General features: G+C 41.4%; 1 protein-coding gene across 3 annotated transcripts in view; it reads left to right on the top strand.

The window, feature by feature from the left end:
• Positions 1–22810, top strand: part of LRFN1 (leucine rich repeat and fibronectin type III domain containing 1) — a 107488-nt gene that overhangs the window by 62388 nt on the left and 22290 nt on the right. For 2 of the 3 annotated variants that reach the window (XM_075836293.1, XM_075836294.1), the window contains one exon: positions 3689–3777. The gene's annotated coding sequence lies outside the window, so the exon portion shown is untranslated. The remainder of the gene's footprint in view (positions 1–3688; positions 3778–22810) is intronic. The other variant, XM_075836295.1, reaches the window with a different exon arrangement.

The raw sequence follows: 22810 nt of genomic DNA, 5'->3' as shown, positions 1-22810 counted from the left end.
CAGCGTGATATCACACAACAAAAGCCATTGAAAAAGTCAATTTAAAGTCTCTTGCCGCTGTGTATTTGATGCGTTAAGAGTCAAGATAAAGATGGCTACAACTGTATATGTACTAAAATAATGATAATAGAGGAGTGATGTGTCTGATATGTAATAATTGCTTCCTAGTTGGAGAGGTGCTAAGAAATGGAGCTTTGCACTTTCAGGGTAGTGATATGCATAAGGGCCAAGTCACAGACCCCTCAAGCTGAGCTACTGTATACAGTTGGGGCCGGGATATCGCGAGATGATGTTGTAGGAGGAGAACCGCTCACCTTTCTAGAGGAATGGAATGTCTGCCAAAGACCGCAAATGGCTTTAAAGTGGGTGTCCTGCCGTTTCCAGCTTACACATAGCATAAATCCTGCTGATCAAAAGCTTGAGGGGAGGAGGATCTTGAAATCTCCACTATAGGGAGATAAGTGCTTTTTCTACTGTTATCATATGGGTAACAGGGTTTTCTCGTTTAGGCCGGAAAGGAGTCGGAGGGTGTCCAGAGACGCACTACTGGGGCAGAGGTTGAAATGTGCTGACCATGCTATGCCCCACAGAGTTAAATCTGTGCCAGCTAGAAGCTGGTGTAGATTTACAATATAATTTTGTTAGGCCGCGGTGGACCCGCCTTCTTTTTGTAAGCCACGTCCACTTTCTAAAAGGAATACCCAAAAGTTGCAATTTAAACGCAAATTGGCACTTTTAGGTCTTTTTGCGAATTTTCTACCCTAGAAAACCGTTGTAGAAAAGTTGATAAAAATCCCCGTTGGAGTTTTAGGCAATCCCAACAGATATGTGTCATTGTTCCTGTGAGGTTATATTTTTGATAAAATTTCACAAGAATGTTGGGAAATTGTTCATAATATCTTATTTAAAGTGGCTTCAATTTTAATTTTTTTTCCCTTTTTGTTTTTTGTTTATTTTCTACTTAGAAAATATAAAAATGGATGTAAAAAAAAAATAAAATCATATAAATACTCCGGTTGGTGACACCATTAATTTTGTGCTTCCTGTTGAACAATTGTGTCAATCGACTGAGTCTAATTTGGAATACATTTTGTAACACCATTAATTTTGCCAAACATATGTGATACATTACTCATCGCGGTAGTGATGAGTAATAATTTTTTGATAATAAAACTGAGCTCTTAAATCAGCTTTGTATAGAAAACATCCGCATTTCCCTATAACACAATTTTACAAGATAAAATAATTGCTGATGTCACAACATCTGTCTCCGTGGAAACAGACTACAATCAAACTCTTTGTAGTCTGATCCTGCAGTCATACTCACATCTATCTCTACTCTACTTCTACCTAATCTAACAAATGTGGGCAGGATCTGACTACAAGGTGTTTGTTTATAGTCTGTTAGCATGGAGACACCTAGATTTCCAAAGGATCTGTAGACAAAGCATAATAGAAGATTTTGAATTACGTCTATTTGCAGCATTTTTTAATTTTAGATGCATTGGAACCCAAAAATAGTTGGGAAGGTGGAGCTTCCCTTTAAGGATTCATCTCTTAAAGAAACACTCCAGACAAAAAAATACACTCTGGTACACTATCTGTACTGTACACTTTTTTGTGTTAGTTGAATCCCTCGTCTCATGCTATGACTTTTCAGACCCTGCATTCAGTTTTGCCTGTAGTGTTCCTTTAAATGATTTGTATAGAACTTCTGTGCTGTGCCATAAAGTTGGGAAACCAATTTAAAAGTAACGTTGGCCCCTATATGGGCTTGACCTGTTACTTAGTCCTAATGTCCAGGTCCAGGGTCCAAATGCTAGTATAGTCTAATGGTTCTGGCAAAGAGACCACATTACAGCAGATCCAGCTGATCACCCTTCAGCCCTTTAAAAATATTTACCCTTTTGATGAGAATGATTGGTGAAAAATGTATGATCGCTGGGATCCCCACCGATCTCTAGAATTATCCATAGTATTTCCGCACTGAGGAGGTTTTTGAATGGAGCGGCAGTCGCGCCTTTCCGCTGCCTCTCCATTCAGTGTCTATGGGGCCGACAGAGACAGCCGAGTTTAGCGCTCGGCTTTTTCCGTCATGGAGCTGATGATGTAAAAATCTTTGGCTGGAGTAGATAAAACCTGATCTTTTTCAACCAAAATTGATTTTCCAAGATCCCTTGGATAAAGGCGGATACGATTTTGACTGCTGACCAAATGGAATATTGCATAAGGTTAATTCTTAACAGATAATGTAGATGTCGCAGAAAGTGAGAGCCCAGTGATGACCGAACTGCTTTTACATTTACACATATTCAGCTACTTACGAGCCGCAAGATATTTTTGATAATGATAATTAGGATTCGGATTACTCAGTGGTTCGCATTGTTACCCTGCTGTACAGGGAACCTGGGTTCAAATCTGAACAAAGACAATATCTGCATGGGGTTGTTATATGTTCTCCCTGTATTTGATGGGTTTTCTCCCATACTCCAAAAACATACAGATAAGGTTTAGATTGTGAGCCTCACTGGGGACAGTGAGTGATGACAACCTCTGTACAGTGCTGCAGAATATGTTGGCGCTATATAAATACATATCTGCACACCCGAACTCAATATAGAAGAGGATACATTACATCTTCCTCTATGGTCCCGATGTTTCCCTAGAGAACACGTGGGAAGGCGATGATGCTCAGATTAGTGGCCCCATTAATAATCCATTTGGCTACTTATAGGGACATCTACCAGGGAGATGATATCCTGCTGTATATATTTAACAGTACTAAAGGGCATCCATTGAGGCAAATACCTTTTTGGAGCCATGTAAGTTACTTTAAATCATACTGAAGTTTAATAACTATAACGTTATAGATATGATTAGAGCAAATTCTGCACATAATACAATTCTAGAGGTAGCAAAACCCAAAATTGGCCACTCTACTGCGGCTGCCATATCATCAAATCCCAACGATCAGGTACAGGCGGTACAGGGGGATAGCTATAGTGGTTAGTAGTTGCACCTTGGCCCTGGTGCCTGAGGGAACCCAAAGGTCCCTCAACCCCATAAGAAGACGCCAGTATTATGAATGGCACATGGTACAGTAGGGGGGGCTGTTACATTGGGCCCAGGTGCTTAAAGTTACACCCCCCACCCTCCGCTACATCGCTCATCGGAGAAGTGGGTGGCATTAGCTTCTGGCTGTTTCCTTCTTTCTTGTTATCCTGAGTTGCCCCCCTTTTCTTATGGACCCCATAGCAGCTGCCTCTATGTATATACGCCCTTGTCTCCGGGGTCTGATACTTTTTTTTCAGTTTAGGAAGTAAGTTGAATATAGAAGCTGAACAAGTACAACGACGATGATACATTGTGTCTGTGGCTCACTTAATAATCGGTATTTAAATCTCTTTCTTTAAACTTGAAAACTGTATTGATCTTTTGTGCTGGGAATCTTTGGCGTTCGTCTCGGACTTGTACGATTTAAGACTTAATCATGAAAAGTGTCAGGAGCAGACAGTAAAATGTTGCTTTTATTACCAACTTTGTTAGCACAATATAAAGTCATCTTTTATAAGAATGAAATGCAGATTTAAAGGGTTTATTGGATATATTTGTGTTCATTCTTACATATCCTGCGTGATTTACACAACGGCGTCTTTATGACTCTCATAAATGTCTGTTTGATTTTCAGATCCAACTAAACTCCCTTGTTGCAATGTATACATGGCAGCGACTCTGGCTTGTTAACCCCAAGATGTAACATCCCCGCACTGGTAAGAGGTAGGTACAGCTTGTGTATGCCTTTATTTCTTATTGTATGCTATTATAAGTATTTCACACACAAACATATATATATATATATAAGTATATAAAAATATGGACTCTATGTAATACCTCATTTTCCCTGTGGTGGCGCTGCAGAGAAATCCAACACTTGCTGCCAGGTTTCTCTGCAGATCACAGCTGATTGCTGTGGGTCACAGTGTTGACACCCTGTGATCAGCTTATTTTTAGCGGATTATTTTAACAAAATAGGTTTGTCCAAAGCAGATAACCCCTATTTGATAATACAGATCGTACTTAAAAAGGGGAAAAGGGAGAGACAAGAGGGGGTAAATGATGGAGGTGGGGGGCAATTTTGCTATCTAATCAAGGGTCACAATGGCATGATCTCAAGGCATATGGGACAACAGAAGCGTGGGGGGGGGGGAGCTGTATAACTATTATCCCTGCTAAAAGGAACAATGCCCCTTGCAGTCCGTGGCATGTTCGCTAGCAGGCACAGCGTTTACTGAACCATACATAACGCCATGCTGAGTTTCCAAAATGTCCAACTTGGCTCTGATACATTGGTATAATATAGAATCTATGAGCTGTAGGTGAAAATATTGCAAGTATTGACAAAACTACAGCAGTAGCAGCCACAGCAGGTACTATGGGGCTATACTCCGAGGGGGCCGAGAAATAATTTAAGCCCATTTTCATTTGCAGCACAAATTCTCCCATAAGCCTCTCCTTTACCCTGCTGATTGGCATGTACCCTATCAAAGTACATTTCACATGGAGGTAGTGGCAAAAACCCTGCTAAAAGGGCACCTTTAATTGCCCTACCAGTACCCATGCAGACAAGGACGCCTTCAATGGCCGCTTCTAAATAGTTAAAGGTTTGGGGTAGGGACCTATAACTAATGTGTTACACCGAGAGTCTCTTGTATAGAAGATGCCGCTTCCTAAAAAATCGGTCTCAGGGACAAACGTTCAAAGAAAATTATTTTTGGTCTTTTTAGATGCCCTACTAGGGCATCTTGAGTAGATAGAATGGGGTCACCCTGATCAAGACACTTCTCTACTCATCGGAGGTGAGAGTCGCAGCTACCACAACCTTCAGCTCTGGAGGATTTCGCTGGGTGATGGGTAAGAAGTGTTCCCAGCGCAGTTCCCCAATGATAACAGTCGACCGTTTGTCTCCAAGGAACCCGCCGTTTGTCCACCCCTTTAATAAGGAACCTGGTGCATCCTCCCGGTACATAGCGGCCCCGTCAGTGGCAGTACGGGGACGTTTAATAAGAATGTCGATGATTTTATTCCTTCAAAAAATATAAATGAAAGAAATAAAAAAACATTACAGATCTATACATATCACTGTAACCATGACAACCTGAATGAAAGCCCCATTGTTTACATTGCAGGCTGCATGCAGAGAGCAGGAAAATGGAGCAGAATATGGTTTATATTAACCCTTTTAGGACACGGCCTAGTTTGGGCCTTAAGGACACAGCAATTTTTTATGTTTTTTCGTTTTCGCTTTCCGAAACCCATAACATTTTTATTTTTCCATTAACGTAGCTTGTTTTTTGTGAGACGAGTTGTATTTTTTTTATACATAAAATGCATTGAATAACTTTTAATATTTTGTAGGGGGGGGTGAAAAATAAAACAGCAGTTCCACCGTTGTTTTTTCCGATCTCCATATAAGAGTCTTATAAGTAACATGATAACTTTATTTTGAGAGTCAATTTGATTATGGCGATACAAAATTTATACAGGTTTTTTTTATGTTTTGTTACTTTTGCACAATAAAAACTTTTTTTAGTCAACGGAATCAAAGAGCAACAACATTTTTATTTTTCCATCAGCGAAGCTTTACAGGGACTGTTTTTTTGCAGGACAAGTTGACTTTTCATTGGTACCATTTTGGGGTTCTATAGACACAACTTTTTAGTAGCTTTTTTTCCATTATTTTGGAGGCAGAAGTAACAGAAAACAGCAATTCTGGTGTTTTTGTTTAAATATACAGTTCACCGTGCGGCATAAATAACATCATAGTTTGGGTCGTTACGGTTCTGTAATACCAATTTAGCTTTTTTTCTTCAAATTATTTTTGCCATAATAAAGCCTTTTTTAAGGGGAAAACGTTTTCTTGTTTTTTTTTTTCAGTACCTTGTATTTCTTTTTTTTTTTTTTACAATATTTTTAAGTCCCACTAGTGGACTAGAACATGCGATTGTTTGGTCGCTTACACCGCTGTATTCCTGTACTGCTTTGTATTATGCCTGCCATTGTTATACAGGGCTTAATAGGCTCACTTTCATGGCAAACCTCGGGGCCTTTGTTGTGGAGACGCCAATGGGCTTACAGAGGGAGCCCCCTCCCTCTGTAAAACCACTTAGGCACCACGATCGTGGCATCTAAGGGGTTAAGCATCCAGGATTTGAGTTAGCTCCGATTCTGGTCGTTACAACAGAGTGTCAGCTGTATGAGCTGACACCCACTACTGATGAAAAAGTTTAGAACCTCTTAAAACTGTCTCATAAAGACAACCCCATATCCATATGTCCAATAAGGGCAAATGGACATCATAAAAAGACCCTTTATTTGAGCCATAACCTAGAACTTTTGTAAGAGTGGCCACCCGGCCCATCCATACATTACATGGATGACTATTCATTTGAATGGCTACCACGCAATACCTGATGTCTGTCTAGACGAGGTCTCCCCCGGCTATAACAGCTGAACGTTGGGGGTTGGAGAAGACAGTCCCGCTCGTTTCTACAGTATTTAAGAAGAGGTTATCTTCATCAGACAACTCCTTGAAAACCTGGCTGCACCATATATGCAGCCTAAATAAAATCCTGGTATAATTTGCTCGTCACAGTGTGTAAGAGCCATCCTTGGCAGAACTGCTTTACTTTATACACATTGTTAGGTTTCCATGCATGAACTGCTTGTTTCAGGTCCTTCGACAGAACCTTTAATGGCTTTTATCAAGACATTGACAAGGTCAATTCAGATGTTCAATTTTGTTCCTCTTGAGCTGCTCGGATGTGGACTTGTTTTTGTGTGTTTTTATACTTTAGCTTCGGTTTACAGATGACTGGTCATTCTCTCTATGAATTTTCATGAAGTCATGGTCCCTTAAGCCTCATGAACCTGTAAGGTGGTACTAAGTGTCCCATATTATGGACGTGTAGGCCCTCCATATGCTGCTGGATGGTATACAACACAACTCCATATTACGACAGTGTGCATGAGATCTTAAAGGGGTTTTTCCACCAATATTACCACTGGTTTATCACTAATATATATTATAACTTATTGATCGTGGGGTTGACCAATTGGAATCCCCACCGATTACTAAAAAGAAGGGACCGCAGCACTTATAAGGCACAGGGGTCCTTCCATTTTATTCTTTCAAGGACTCCAAAATACGGGAGGCTGGTCAGGAGCAGCGCTATGCAGAGAATAAAGCCATAGAGGCCACAGCCACTTCATTCGAGAGATCGGTGGTGGCCCCAGTAGCCAGATCCCTAATTATCAGTGAGTTATGGCATATTCTAGCGTTATGCCATATCTTGCACCTTTAAATAATGGCAAGTTGTTCAAGTAATGAGACAGTAAAGCATCTTCTCATCATCGCATTAACACCGGCGTGCTTGACTACTGGTTTGATGTTCCTACTATAGAAGGCGGTATATGCTTCAAATCAGAAATATTGGGACCCGTGTAATTCAAAGCGATCCATTTTTGATTCATGTCTCCAGATAACATACTGAACAGCTTGAGGATCATCTAAAGTTTTTTGCATTTCTTAGAAACGCATTGATGTTACTCTGGTATAATAGCGTTTTTGTCTGACTACCTATGAAGCCCATAATTTTTCCCATTGTGGAGTCCTGAAGAATGAGATAGGAGCGGCCTGATGTCCATCTCAGATGTCACCTCTGTCCCCAGTCTTCTCTATTTGGAGATAATATCCCTCAGTGGGGTTCAATAGAGTCCCAGTGCCCCATTTAACCCTTTTCAGACTGAATATTTTTTTTTGTAAAAACATGTTCCCATGTCTTCTGGAATTTAATGTAGAAACTTGTGATGAATATCTCTCACATGGTGAAGTTCAGTAGATAATTTTTTTGGGGGGTTTACAGGACTTATCAAAGATTTTGATTATCAATAAATGTAGTTGTTTAAGGTAATGGGGCAGTAACTTTTTCACATTAAACTGCGTTAAACCGATTTCAGACGTTCTTAATAGCGCCAGATTTTATTATTCATATAAGGGTCGCAACTCCCAGATACCCCGGCAGGTCTATCAAACTAAACTAAAATCTCCATAGGGTTCTTTGATGATCTAACTTCGGTTCAATCAAATCGCTGGGAACCAGCTAATGCGACCATAGTATGGTCCCTAAAATTTGAACATTTTACGACCACGTGATACCGTCCTCATGAATATTCAGTTTCCCTTTGTTTAAGATAACATTTTGGTCAAAGATCAGAAATCTCTTAGTTTGATAAATATTTCGATGGGGGTGAATACTTCCTACCGCTATACATTCGAGGAGGAATCAATATTTAATAATTTCCGCAAGTGAACCTGCATTGACTATATTTGTCGATGTAAAAGGTGATGTTTTAGCAGAAGTCTTGTGAAAAAAATGGAAGACATTAATAATTTTTGATTATTTGCTATTTCAGCTGAGATACCCAAAAGCCACTAAAAGGTCAATGTTATATAGCGTTAAATGGCAAATTGCGGTCTCCATAGAAGATATAACAGCTAGAGACATTTGCTCCGCTTCCTTCTTGTCAGAAATTTATGGATTTAATAAGCCTTAAGATATCTTATTGAGTAACGTAATTGCTTCATAGCGGCATTACACAAAGAATATGATCAATACAAATCCAATATTTAAAGATATGTGCTGATACAATTCCAAGCATTTTTCCTCGGTAATAGAGGGAGAGAACATGGGAGAAGGTGACATTATTCTGGACAATGGCTGCAATCTGAAGAGATTATGCGGTAAATCTGGAATAAAGAGATAGTATGTTGTATAACTATATGGCCTGTATGGACTATAGGGTTAGGCTATCATTAAATATAGATGGAGAATGTTGTCTAGAGACACGTAAAGGATGGAAAACTGTGATAGTAAAGACATGGAGAAGAATATAGATACATTTTCGGGGTAGCGAAACCTTTAGTGCCACAACCGATTTGGTGTTAATTAATCAGGGCGAAAAGTCTAAGTAACCCTTCGACCTTAACCACCTCATGGAGATATGGACCTTCCGAGTTAGATCCAGAGTAGTCGCTGAATGGCGGCAGGGATGCTGCTGAAGATAAAAGGCCGGGACATTGTGATGATATAGATATGCAGATCAGGATAGCCAAGCATCAATACCAGGAAGGGCGCAAAGTCTAAGTGACCCTTCAACCTTTACCACCTTATGGAGATATGGACCTTTTCAGTCAGCTCCAGAGTAGTCGTTGAATGGTGGCAGGTGTGCTGCTGAAGATGCCAGGCAGGGACTTTGTGATGATACAGATGAGCAGATCAGGATAGCCACGCGTCAATACCAGGAAGGAGGTCTGAGTCGGGCAGAAGTACCAAAAAAATACAAGATGTAGACAAAAGATGGAACTAAAGTCAATATCAGAGAGTCCAGCAAGGAATGTACCTGTAATGTCCGTGGCTGCGGGCTGTCAGCTCCGTTCCCCCCTGACAGCCGCAGCCACGAGTCGCCAAACGCTGGCCCCAGCCTCCTCCTTAGGAGACGCCAGCGCTCGTGTCCACTCACCTCAGCCGGATCCCGTACAGGGTGCTGTTGATTCATTTTGACCCGTGAGTATCCTGGACTATAAGAGGGGTCCATCCCCCTAGTTCTATGCCTGAGCTTTGTTGTGTTCCCTAGTTTGTCTATGTGATAGCCTCCTAGTGTGTTTCCTGTTCCTGTACCTGTACCAGTTCCTGTTCCTTGCATTCCAATACCATCCTGATCTAGTGCCGTGCTGAGCTGTGCCGTGCTGTGCTGTATACCACGCCCGTCCTGTTACTCCACGCCTGACGTCTGCCTGCTGCCTAGTCCCAGCCAAGCCTGCCTTGCTGTCCGAGCTGCCACAGGTACCCTATATGAACTATAGACTTTCACCTGTTTCCTGTTGGCCAGCTGCCCTGCCGCCAAGACGGTACGGCTCAGTGGGTCCACAGACCCTTCGTGACAGTACCATACGTAAATCCGAATGAGTGAGGGTGGGGGGTTATAGTGATGGCTTATAATCAGGATCAGAAAAATACAACACAACACAAGGGGAAACTGCAAGCAGTCAGAAAACAATACCTGAGGTTAAGGCAAGGCCTGGAGGGCCTGGAACATTCGCCTAGTCCCCCCGTGGAGATGTGATACGGTCGCACCGCTTAACAAACAAGTGTAACCATTTTATTGTGCACCCTTAGGCAATTGCTGTTCAAATCTCTGTAAATATTCTGTAATAACGGAATGATGTTGTGGATGTCTGAAAATATCATGTTATACAGAAATGGAATATTGTATTTTGTCATTGAAAAGGATAAAATCTTAAGACTGTATGAGTAATGACATGAGGAAGGATGGAACAGAGAGACAGATTTTTTTTCTTAAAAAATATGGTTGGAAGGAGTTTGAAACTTGAAGGTTGTCTACTGACAAAGGTTAGATAAAGACTTCAAGTGTTGTCTAGAATGCCAATTAGCTCATATCATCCAAACCAGAGCCTTCTCCAAAAGGAAAAACCACCAAACTACAGCCAGAACCATTTTTAAGTCCTTACCTTTCATCAGTATAGAGAAGGGGTATGGTTGGCTGAAGGCGATGCCTTGGTTGCACCTCAGGAGGAGTACTGACTCTCGTTGAAGAGACGTAGCACCAGAGGAGTTTCTGGTTTGCTGGATTCGAGCTTATTTGCATACTTTTTTCCCATGGAGCATTGCCAGTGAATGTGTCTTCATACTCCTGCTGGGTCTCTTCAATGAATGTTGTCTAGAGATACAGAAGATTGTGCTATCCAGTGATCGAATACTGCCTATTGGCTTTGGGAACAGTGGGGTACATATGATGAGTTTCTAGTTACATAGAGTAGGGATAGAGACAGCAATGTCCGGTAGGTCTACATCATAAAATGAAGGGGAAATATGAAACAGAAATATGTTAAATAATCCGGGTCCATTGACATGGTAAAGGATGAAATGTCATCTTCAAAACAGGATATCTTATCTCTTTCATCTCATCTTCTTGTAGACAGCTCCAGGGATTCTTTCGCATAACTGAGGGGAGCTTCCGGCCTTTTTGCCGTTTGAGGTGAAATGTGAAATGGCACCCCTCCCCCTTCGGGAAAGTGTAGAGATGAGTTTCTCTTGGCATTGCTCCCAGTCATTAATACTTGCTTCTCTAAGCTACCAGACAGTCATGACGTTTCTATCATTTTAAACTCTCACACAACACTCATCTCTTTAGAAAAATACACAATTTTACTGTGCAGTAAAGTCCATGGGTATATGCACTAAAGAAACACACATAATGCTGAAACATTGCCTCTTTCTTCTCTTTAACCCCTTTTTTTCATGTAGAATTATTGAATATGTATACTATGGGCTCTATGCATAAACATTTTTTTTTTTGCACTGGGGATAGAGTTAAAGGGGTCCATTTCATCAAGACAACTGCCTTTTAAATTGAAACCAGCCTAGTAATCACCTGATCGCCATGAGTCTGGCTTCTGAAAATCACGGCAATCAACTGTTATTTTGCAGCTGGCCATACATTTCTACTGCAGCGGCCACTACAGGTGAACTGTAGTATTACAAGGTCCCCAATGAAGTAAATGACCAACCATGTAATACATGGAAGAGCAGGGTCTTCAAGAGCATCTAATTGTTAGTGGCTCTTCACTTTGTCTAGCAGGAAGGATTTCCGAGTGTAGGACCCCCTCAATGACTAGATAAAATAATTATTTGCAAGAAGCTACTTAATTAGGTATTTCTTTAGTGCAGGGGTGCACAAACATTATTGGTTAGAGGACAATATTATCGGACTTTATTACTCAAAGTGACAGGTTAAAGTACAAATGGTACAGTAACATAAAATTTTGTCAAATCTTAAACATTGTACATCATCCATATATCATTCACCTGCAGGCAAGAAAGTTTGCATTTGGATGTAAAACAATATGGCATTGTAGTCCTGTTTCAATGTCCTATGGCATTATAGAAAGGAAAAGCAAAAATATCTCCGCCTCTAAGGCAAAATCACATGCTGCTTGTGCAAAGATGCCATCAAGGCTACAGATGGCAAACATCCCGATGAAGCTCTTGACTTGAAAGGCTTGTCTGAGAATTTGGTTAGCTTCTTTCTGGACCGGGAATGATGTGTCGTCAGTATGGACAACATAAAATCATGCACCGGATACAATAGGAAGCCAACACAAGTCACACAAATTGGCAATATATTGACGTAATATAGCCAGATTTTAGAGTCTGTATTACGGACGCAACAACTGGACCCCCTGAGGTACTACTGAAATATAGATCACTATAGGGTTCTATGCAGATCTGGGTTTGGTTCAATAAACCCAAGGGGGTCTGGTGCAAAACAGCCTTAGCCCCAATCATCTTGACTTCTCAATCCCAACCCAACCATTATCCATTTATCTTTACAAAGCGTTGTCTACATCCTGCCCATTGCTGTTGCGATTAGATAACAGTTTTTATGAGAACAGTTTATTTTGGAGTGCTGTCAGTTTGAGTGAAATCATCTGCGAGGGAATGATCATACATCCAAATAGCCTAGAACAGAATGTTCAACGATGTAATACGTTTACATAATTTCTAAAGCTGTATGTACAGCTATAATTATGTAGACGAGCTGTATCTATCGAATGGATTGGAGGTGGGAGGAGGTTTCCATGTTTCCGCGGCTTCATTAGGATATTCTTTATAACTTAGTTTTCAATGGCATATATCCTGCACTCCTATAACATAAGGGGTGCTCCAGATGAGGCTTTTCAGTTGATATGACGCTACAAGGAGGTACGTGTCATTCAAGACTATAGAAGAACAGTAATGTACAAATCACTCAACGTCTCAAAGATATGGAATTGAATGTGACATTCGGCAGTGGGTGAATGATATACTGTTGGCTGGGTTTACACATAGCAACTATTATTATGATACAACCTTGAATGTCTGATCTGAGCATTATCGGATCTACATAAAGGAAAAAATATTATAGTATCAATGATTGGAATGGAGATAACGGGGATAGCAGGACTTCATATTGTTTCTATCCTTCCATGTCACTAGCGTTCTAATAATTCTATGGATGTCTGTCGCATTGGAGGACAAACCTGAATAAGAAAATCCAGCATAAGATAGAGCTAAATGCAACTTCCGTTCATATAGTAATATATTCCCCTGCCCTCGGTAAAGTGTCTTTACAGAGGTTTTCCCACAATTAACATTTAAAGCATATCCAATGTCTGATCAGTGGTGGTCCTACGGCTCGGCCCCACTGATCCCAAAAATGGGGAGTCCAATCCGTGATGGTCAAACTGCTGATCATGGGAATGAGTATCTAATCAGTGTTGGTTTGAAAGCTGGGAAACCTTCAAATCCCAGGAATTCTGTATCCAGTTGGTGGTGGTCTGAAAAACCAGGGTGTCCAAAGAACGAAACTGATCCCAAGAATGAGGTGTCCAAATTATGGTTGTCCACCAACTTGGACCTCCCTGTTCATGAGAGTGGGGTGTTCAGTTGGTTGTGGTCCAGTAATTTCAAGATCAGGCAGTCCAGCTAGTCTTGATCCGATCACAGAGATCTTATTTGATCTTGAGGAAACAATAGTCGTGTTGGTCTGATCGTTGGGACCTCCACTGAACCCAAGAACGGGGTGTCTTGTTGGTCATTGTATGACAACTGGGATCCCCACTGATCCTGAGATTGGAGTGTCCAAACGGGGGTGGTCCAACTGCTTGGACACCCTGTGATTCAGATAACGAGGTGTGCAGTCCATTGCTCCATTGGGAAATACAGAAACAGCTGAGCAAGCCAACTTAGCTGTTTCTGAGACTTGAAGAATTGGACGCAGGAACAGGGGACTAGGTACCCTCTGCTGTCAGGTTTAGTTGGGGGTCCAATGCATCAAATCCCCCACAAATCAGACATATATGGCATATAGCAAGTGACTATTGTTACAAACTATTGATGTCCTAACTACCAGGTTCAGTCCTTACCCACAGAGAACTTAACTTGATACAGAATAGTTACTGCTTCCTACCTTGTGCTACTAAATATCCTATTTTTGGCCAGGGATATACCTCAACGATGGAGGTCACTTAATGGTAAGCTTCTGATATATAATATTTACTACTGCAATTTTTATATAAGATGCATTACTGTCGAGCCTGTTGGCACCTCTGGGAAAAGTTGGTAATAAAAATATTCTTAGTGAAGTTCCGGATCCTTTTTTCTGTCTCGATGTCAGATCTGCTGTATTTAGAAGCCTGTACACAATCTAATTGAACAGAATGATTCCAGCTCTTCACCTTGGGTTGATATTCCATCTACTTGGTTATTTACACTGGAAAAACCCATGTTTAGAAACAATTACTAATTCCATTAAATGTGTACATACCACCTACGCATAGTGAAGAGAGATTTGTATGGATGAATATTCCAAAGGTTTCAAGAGATATATTTAACAGTGAAATCACTATCTATAAAAGTAAGTGCTCTATTATTGGACATTCATCCAAATCAGTGGTCTCTGATATTTTACAAAATGTAATATTAGACAAAAGGAAGTAAATACAATTTCTAAATTATTACTGCATGTAGTTCGTGAAATCAGTGCTATCCAACACTTATACCACCCGTATTAAAACAAGAGCCCCTCAAAACAAAGGGTTACCCAAGATTAGAAAAAAAAAAAAGGTCTTCTTTTTTCCAGAAAATGTTCCATGCTTGTCAATTGGCTTAAGGCCCTTTTACACGGACCAATTATCGGGGAAACGAGCATTCAGGGCATCGATCAGCCTATGAACGAGCAAACAGTCGTTCTTCGGCTGATCGTATAGTTTAGGCAGCATGAAATATTATAGTTGTCGGCAACACATCTAACTGTGTAAACAGGGAGATGTGCTGCCGACATGATAGAAATGTGTGAGGATGAGCGATCGTACTAACGATCGCTCGTCCCCAAATATAGCCCCTTGTGAAAGGAGCAAACAAGCGCCAATCAACGAACTGTCTCGTTGATCGTCGCTCGATTACACAGACCAAGTCGGGCCGTGTAAGAGGACGCTTAGTGTAAGGAGCATGTGAAGTTTCGCAACCATAAAAAAATGAATCAACTTTGTAAGAAGTCTTTTGTGTATTTAGCTCCTATGCAGACGTATGTGTCTCCATGGTTACAAACAAGCCACGTGTAGTTTGATTCTGCAGTCATGTATTACCCCATTCTATCTTCCTCCTCTTCTACTGTTTATATAACCTGTTATAAAGGATTAAACACAAAGAGAGCGGAGTAACACATAACTGCAGAATCAGACTACACAGAGATTGTTTGTAGTCTGTAACCTTGGAGATACATAGGTCTGCATATAAGCTGTATACATAAAATGGTAGGATATTTTTAGTCAAAACTACTTTCAAATTTACTTCATTCTATGTTTGAGCTGCATTGTTTCAATAGTATACATACCCTTTAAGCATTTTTGTACACAAATGGGGGAATTTATTAATTGTATTACACCAGTTTTCTGTCATAGAAAAGGTGCAAATACCACAAAAGTTGCTATTTGCGCAAAAAAAAAAAAAGACTTTTGCAGCATTTGCGACAGTCACGCCACTTTACTAAATAGTGGTAGGGGCTTAAGTAAAAGGTGACGGGCTCTACCATGGCACCACAAATTGACTATAATTTACACAGCAGAAGATAGCATAAATTATAGTGGAAATCTACACCTGATTTTAGCTGATTTCCCCTTCTGGCGCACGGACGGCTAGAGATGCGTCTAATTTGTTAAGAGGCGCCTGTGTAAGGGGGTGACATGGTTCCATTAAGAAGTATCTTGTCCAGGGTAGCAGTGGCCGTAGCGCGAAGCGTGATTGCCGAGCAGGGATCCAGCAGAGCGCAGGCGCTGTCATGACGACGCTCAGCAGCGCCTTGTGTCATGATGCCGATTCTCCGCCACAGAACGGAGGTGGAAAACCTCTTCCTGATGTCCAGAGAGCGGAATTTCCTACTAACACTGAATATGTAGAGGCTGCCCCCATTGTAGTAGGTAAAACAAAATAAAGGCAACGAAAACTTGCAGCCTCCAAAGAGTCAATTATTCAAAGTCGAAATTATTGATTGTCTAAATGTCCAAAGGATTATAGCAGGATAAAACTTAGTAGGCAGGACAATAGATGATTGTGCTGATGCTGAATGTGCAGAAGAGGAATCCATGAGCAGCAAATAAAACTACTGTACAAAAACGTATTACCTATCCACAGGACCATGAGACTGCCGGAGATAGCCGAGTACAGTGGACTATCTCCAACAGTCCTATAGAGAATAATGCCGCTCATGCTCTGTTCTTTCAGGAGATTTGGTGAGACTCTAAGCGATCAAACACTTATCACCGATCCTATGGATCGGTGATATGTTATTTTGGTGATATAACCCCTTTAAGCCATTGCATCTCCTATTCTACGAAATAAGGCTTACAACTTGCAGGATAGCACAGATGCACTGGCTAATGCTGCTTGGGTGAACTTGGTACACTTGTATTGCAAGGTACGTCCACTGACTATGCCCCGGCTTCAAAATGAGACTGGCCGACCAGAGGATCCTCCGGTGGACCCAGGGTCTGACACAATAATGGACCAAAAAGATCCATCAAAAGATTAGCCCTATTTCGAGTCAATCATTTGCCACTAGGGCTTATTTCTTAAGGGTTGATTCACAACAGAGTTTACGATTCAATTAAGAGTGGACGTGTACATGTTCAGTATAGATGGAGGCTGGATCCTCAGAATCTTGTCTTCGTGGGGCCATGATCGACTTTTTTCTTAAAAGGTTTATGGTGTCTAGAACTTGGCGATGATGGAACCCAATGGCGAACAGAAGTTTTTTTTACTCCAGAATTGCACTGGCATTGTATATTGTATCAGTGACACTACATGGGTTTGACACGTAGATCTTCAGATTACCCCTCTTATCCTGACCATGACAGCAGCGCAGTCTGGAACAGTCTGCTTGTCCTTTTTAAAGGTCTAATCAAAGTGAAAAGTCCACGCTTGTTCTGTCCAAGTATGTCACTCCGATTCAGGCTCACGTTCCCTATCCTGAGGCAGCTGACAGATCTCTCCCGGGAACAGAAGTAAACAGAGTGTCACCTCCTGTAACCCATCACCAACACGTCATACAGCCTCCAGGGAACAGGGAATCTCAGGGGGATGAATGCCTTCGCAGCTTACTGTCTGTGCAGGAGGGCATGATAATGAATTCTTTTACAATTATAATGTATAAAGTGCACAACGGTGAATAAGTACAACTTGTTATCTAATATCAATATTCGAGAACTCCGGTCAACCAATCGAAAAGTTGATATGACGTGAAATTATAAAAAATGCAATGGGTCTCATTATGGGTTATTGATTACGGATGGTGCAAATCTATACTTTGTAATTGAGTTCACCATATCCATGCCTAATGTATATGATGCACACTTATTTCTAAGTCCCCACCTCTATGCACATTACCAGCTTCTGAGTGTATGTGCAGCGTAGGTTCCCACCTCATAGAGGTCACCTTGTCGTGGCAGGTGGGCTCACACAATTTGATCAAACTGTGCACTAAGAACCTCCCTATTGTAAGTAGATTTAGCAGTGATGCATATTTATTTATATTTAGTGGCTTAGGTGGCACAGTGTTCGCAGTGCGCTGTCGCCCGCCATCTTCTTGTGTGCCTCATTTACCAGCTCGTCATTCTACTTATCTATATTCTATTTCCTAGTTCAACCACATTTCCTCCCAGTCTCCCTTTCCGTTCTCTCCCAAGCCCTTATGCAATTTATCTTTTATGACCATGACAGTCAAGTTTGTTAGGAGATGAGACTCTGTGGACACTAAGACAGGAAGAGATGTAATTTGGTTGAGGTGAGGACTATAGGACATTATTTTAGGTTCTTAATACCATCTAGAATTTATGCAGAGGACACCCAAATCTGACTCTCTGCTCCCAACTTGGTCTCCCTACTATCTGTCAGCCTCCTTTATGTGTTCCAGCAGCTAAACATGGACAATGTTTATACAATGTGTCCCCACGATATTGTGCTATGTGAAGCACTATTAAAGTGGATGGCACTATATAAAAAATAATAATAAAAATAACATGAAAGGGTAACTAAACGTTCAACAAATGTTCAACAAACATAGTAACATGTCAGAAGTTTTGATTGGCGGGGGTCCGAGCACTGAGGCCCCCACCAATCACCAAAACGAATCTGCAGAAGCGCTTGTGTGAGCGCTGAGCCGCTTTGTGTCTGTTTGTCTTTTACGGAAATTGATGTAGCGGTATACGGATTCAATAGAAAGTCTATGAGCCCGTACACTGCTACATCAGCTTTCCGGAAAAAGCCAAACAGAAACGAAGCGGCTGAGCACTCATACGAGCGCTTCTGACGCTTAGTTTTAGCGATTGGTGGGGATCTCAGTGCTCAGACCCCCACCAATCAAAACTTCTAACATGTCACTATGACATATCAGAAGTTTGTTGAACTTTTAGTTACCCTTTAATAATAAGAAAAATAATTTAGCGCAGAAGGGGCATCAATTCTGGCTGAATCGCCGCTGCTGAAATCAGAGCTAAAAAAAAAAAAAAGCCAATACTTACCTACACTGGCGTTGTCATAGTGACCCATCTTTCTGTTCTCCGTGCAGCCCGGCCCCCCCTTGATGATGCTGCAGCCCATGTGACCACTACGACCTGTCATTGCAGTGACATGGGATGAAACGTCACCCTAGGCGGCCGTGCTTCACGGAAAACAGCCTGGGCTACAAAAAGCCGCCCCTATGACAACACCAGGGGGTAAGTACAGACTTTTTTAATAAGTTTAAACTTTTTTTTTAGATTTGCAATTTTTGCAGTGGAATCACATCTTTTCTGCCCCAAAAATTGCAAAATTTTGCTATTAGTTTATGCGATTTTTACCTCCCCATTAAACACAATAGGGAAAAACTGCAACAAAAGTTGAACGATTCCAGATTTTCTGCAATCAAATCCATTGCGGAAAATCCACAGCTAGGGAATGTTGACGTGACTCGGACTACCTGCTTCTATTATTTAGGTAAGGATTATTCATAGTGAGGTTAAAAAAACAACCGGAGATTTGTACCTGAGCAATTCTGCGTGCATCGTCAATAAGCTAAATTACCCAAGGATGCAATCATGGTTTATTGAATGCCCATGATTCATTATTTACTGCAGCCAATCACATTCATTTATGAGGACCAGCTACACACACATTTTGGCTTTTTAGCATAAAATTACAGACGTGGTACGGGCATTCCTGTATGTTCACAGCTTGAGGAACCGGCTAGAACAAAACATTTGCTCCAAGACGGTGATTGTCGAGTGATTTCTTTTTGTTTTTCTTTTGAACAATATTCTTGTCTGCAAGTTCATTAAAGAACACAGCGGGGAGCAACTTGTACGTTTTTATGAGAAGAGAAAAATATGGAGGGCAAAAACAATATTTAAATAGTATATATAATACCAAGGATCTTAAATTCTGCAGTGCTGCGCGATAATACAGTGGTGTATGCTGCAGAGGAGAGGTGACGCATCCTGAACTTAAAGGGACATTGAGCCCCTCAAATTCTGAAAAATACCTATTTATGGTTTATGGGTTGGGCTGATAATAAAAAAAATTATAGCGGCCTTTGCTCCCCACCAGCATCTTGTACTTACCTTCTCTCAGCCTCTTCTTTTTTCTGGTCAGCGTCGCTCCTCTCCTCGCTGCTCGTCCTCACCACCAACGCTCTACACTGAGTCTTAGTACCAAAATTTGATTTTGGAGTTGACCCTGGAAATAAAAGCCCTTCCTGCTCTGGACTCCTTGACAGTGCAATTTTGTTCTCCTAGTGCCTCAGCCTGTACCTTTGACCTTCCATGCCTGCAGACTGTCCTGACCAATTTCTATGTTTACCGTGACAAACCTTTGCCAACTGCCCTGACCTTTTATTCACCCGATCACTATGCACCTCTTACACCAGCCGTCACCAAGGGAGACTACTCCGGGAGTAGCGACCTGGGGTTCTGGAGCGAACTCCACATCCCTGTACAAGGGTAAAAGGGTAAAGATTAGGGGTTCCCTTCGACTCCGCTCCCCGGAGTAGCCTTTAATCAATTCCCTTGGTGACAAGGTGGGTTCACACCACCCTCGATGTCCCAGTGAAAGTCATTTTCACGGGCTCTGTGACACATATGTTCCCTGTAGATACTAAGGAGTTCAATAAGCTAGGAGCCCAGCCTCAGATTTGCCCCTTCACTACTTCTGAACCAACATCGGACTACCTTCTCAAGAGACACCACAACATTATGTAGGTATCGTGTACAATATCACACCAACCTTCTCCTAAACGAGGGATGGAAGGGAAGATCAAACAAACATTATGCACCATGGATGGTGTGGATGCTAGAACCAGCACTAGGAGAGGAGCTCCATTTTTATTCTACGGGTCACCTCTCCTCCTTGTATGTCTTGGCTTTTAATATATCTATATGAAAATAGGGAAAATAGTCCTATCTACATGAAACCTTCAATGATCAAGAAAGTTACCTATTTGTAGTTTGGCTTCTCCGTATACTTGACAACAGTCGTCCATGCTACAGGTGCATGTGGCTAGCCGCAGGGAGTTGATAAGCATTCGATGAGCAGATTTCATGGCTGATCTTCAGGTGGCATGCAGCAGGATATCTCGGCACTGACCAGAACATGTTTTTTCCCTCTATCTCCAACGCACATCTGCTTTTAACCTCAGAAGTCTAATCTCATAATCTCATTGATTTTCAGACAGTAAAAGCTTCTTCCTTCCCCTTCGGAATACATTTCCCGTTAAACAATAACCTTAGAGAGCTATACATGAGGAGAACACATCACAGAGACAAGGCAGCGAGCAGGGGGTGATGGAAATAGTGAACAAAACATACGCACATCACTAGGCATATAGGATGTGGATGGGGGTGAATGTTTGGTATAAACGATACTGTGACCATTCAATGATACCACCCTGTACCCACCCCATTAAAAAGTGGGTTCTCCTTACTAATCTGGTAATCCATTTGGATAGCTTACAATTCCTGGTGATCCAGTAGGACATCATCAGTTCCTGGATTAGCCTGTACTAAACATTTCCCAGCCTATTTATAGGTTACGAGTAATTTTTACTGTATATATGACAATTGGTATTGAACCACAGGGGCGTAGCTATAGCTGATTCAGAGGTTGTTCTCGACCATGTACCCAAATGGTCCCTCTGTCCGATATGAAGATACCAGTATTATACATTACATGTGATAGCTAGGGATCCTTGTTACAGATTTTGCACTGGGGGGAGGGGGTCGGGAACTTGAAGTTACTCCGTTGACCACTATGATTATCAAAAAGGAAAAATCCTATTAAATATATCCCTGACTGATATGGCTTTATACTAAATGTTAGAATAAACTCTATTATGCAATACTGAGTGAATTACCGCCCGCGATCTACTCGTCACATGTGAGCAATCGACTTGTTGATCGCGATCGACCTATCGATCACGATCGACCAGCGGGTTGCTGACCACTGGTCTAGACTTTGGTGCTAAATTCTAGTAATGCTATAACATCCTAGGTGCCAGTGCACAATATTACAGAGCAGTGAATAGTATTTGTAGTTTGTCACTCACTGAAGAACTAGTGGCCCGCACTAAAACCTCCTACACACCCCATTACACCCTATGGTGGATGAGCATACCCATAAAGCGAAACAATGCCAATGTGAAAGACAAACAGATCTGTAATGTCCTTCACATTGACTTTGTTTTGCCTTATGGGTGTGCTCATCCTCTCTACGGTATGTAGGAGGTTTTGAGGCTGTCCTTTATGGGATAATCCCTCTGAATTTCCATTAGGGCTAATAATAGGGTGTTTATAGGGCTAACAATATCTGCAATTACACATTTTCTTATGGTGATTTTTTTAACCCCGAAACAATTGGGATTCCCTAATTAAACATTGGTCACAACATTAACCGCTTGGTTGCCAGAGACATTAACACTCTGATATTTATTGTTATAATTTTTCACACTAGTGATGTATGGTCTTTTTCTTTATCATGAGGAAAATGAATATGTTTTTAAGGAAACTAATTTATGTTTTTTATTCAAGTATTTTTCAGTGATGAATAATATCTGTATCTGCCAACACTTGGGGAGCCACTTGCACGTCTAGTTAACAATAGCAATTAGGGTTTCGGTGTGGCGCTCCCTGCCGTCGTGACAAAAGGATGACTGCACGGAGTAAAGAAACAGAATTCTATGTGGCCATACTCTACCTCCATAGTTCTCCAGGGTTTTTCTGAAGGATTCATACCGAATCCAATACAAGTTTTACTTTGTTCCATCAGATGGCATATTATGGAGTTATTCTGTATTAGAAGCATTACTTATAGGGGAGAAAACCTCCATAATATGTTTCCACCAGGCGACGGTATACATAGTGTCTGCAGCTATGTGGTAAAGACCCTGCATAACCCTTTACAATTAAAGGGGTTTTCCCATGAGAGACATTTATGACATATCCACAGGATATGTCATAAATGTCAGATAGATGCGGGTCCCACCTCTGGGACTCGCACCTATCTCTAGAACGGGGCCCCGTAAACCCGTAAACCTCTCTGTGTTCCGGCTGATCTGCGTGATTTCCGACCATAAAGAAGAAAACAGCGTAACTCGCTGAGCTACGCTG

Source organism: Rhinoderma darwinii, chromosome 8, assembly GCF_050947455.1.
Source record: "Rhinoderma darwinii isolate aRhiDar2 chromosome 8, aRhiDar2.hap1, whole genome shotgun sequence".
Taxonomy (NCBI): Eukaryota; Metazoa; Chordata; class Amphibia; order Anura; family Rhinodermatidae; genus Rhinoderma; species Rhinoderma darwinii.
The sequence above is the reverse complement of the archived record's forward strand: the minus strand, read 5'-3'. Positions and strand labels throughout refer to the sequence as shown.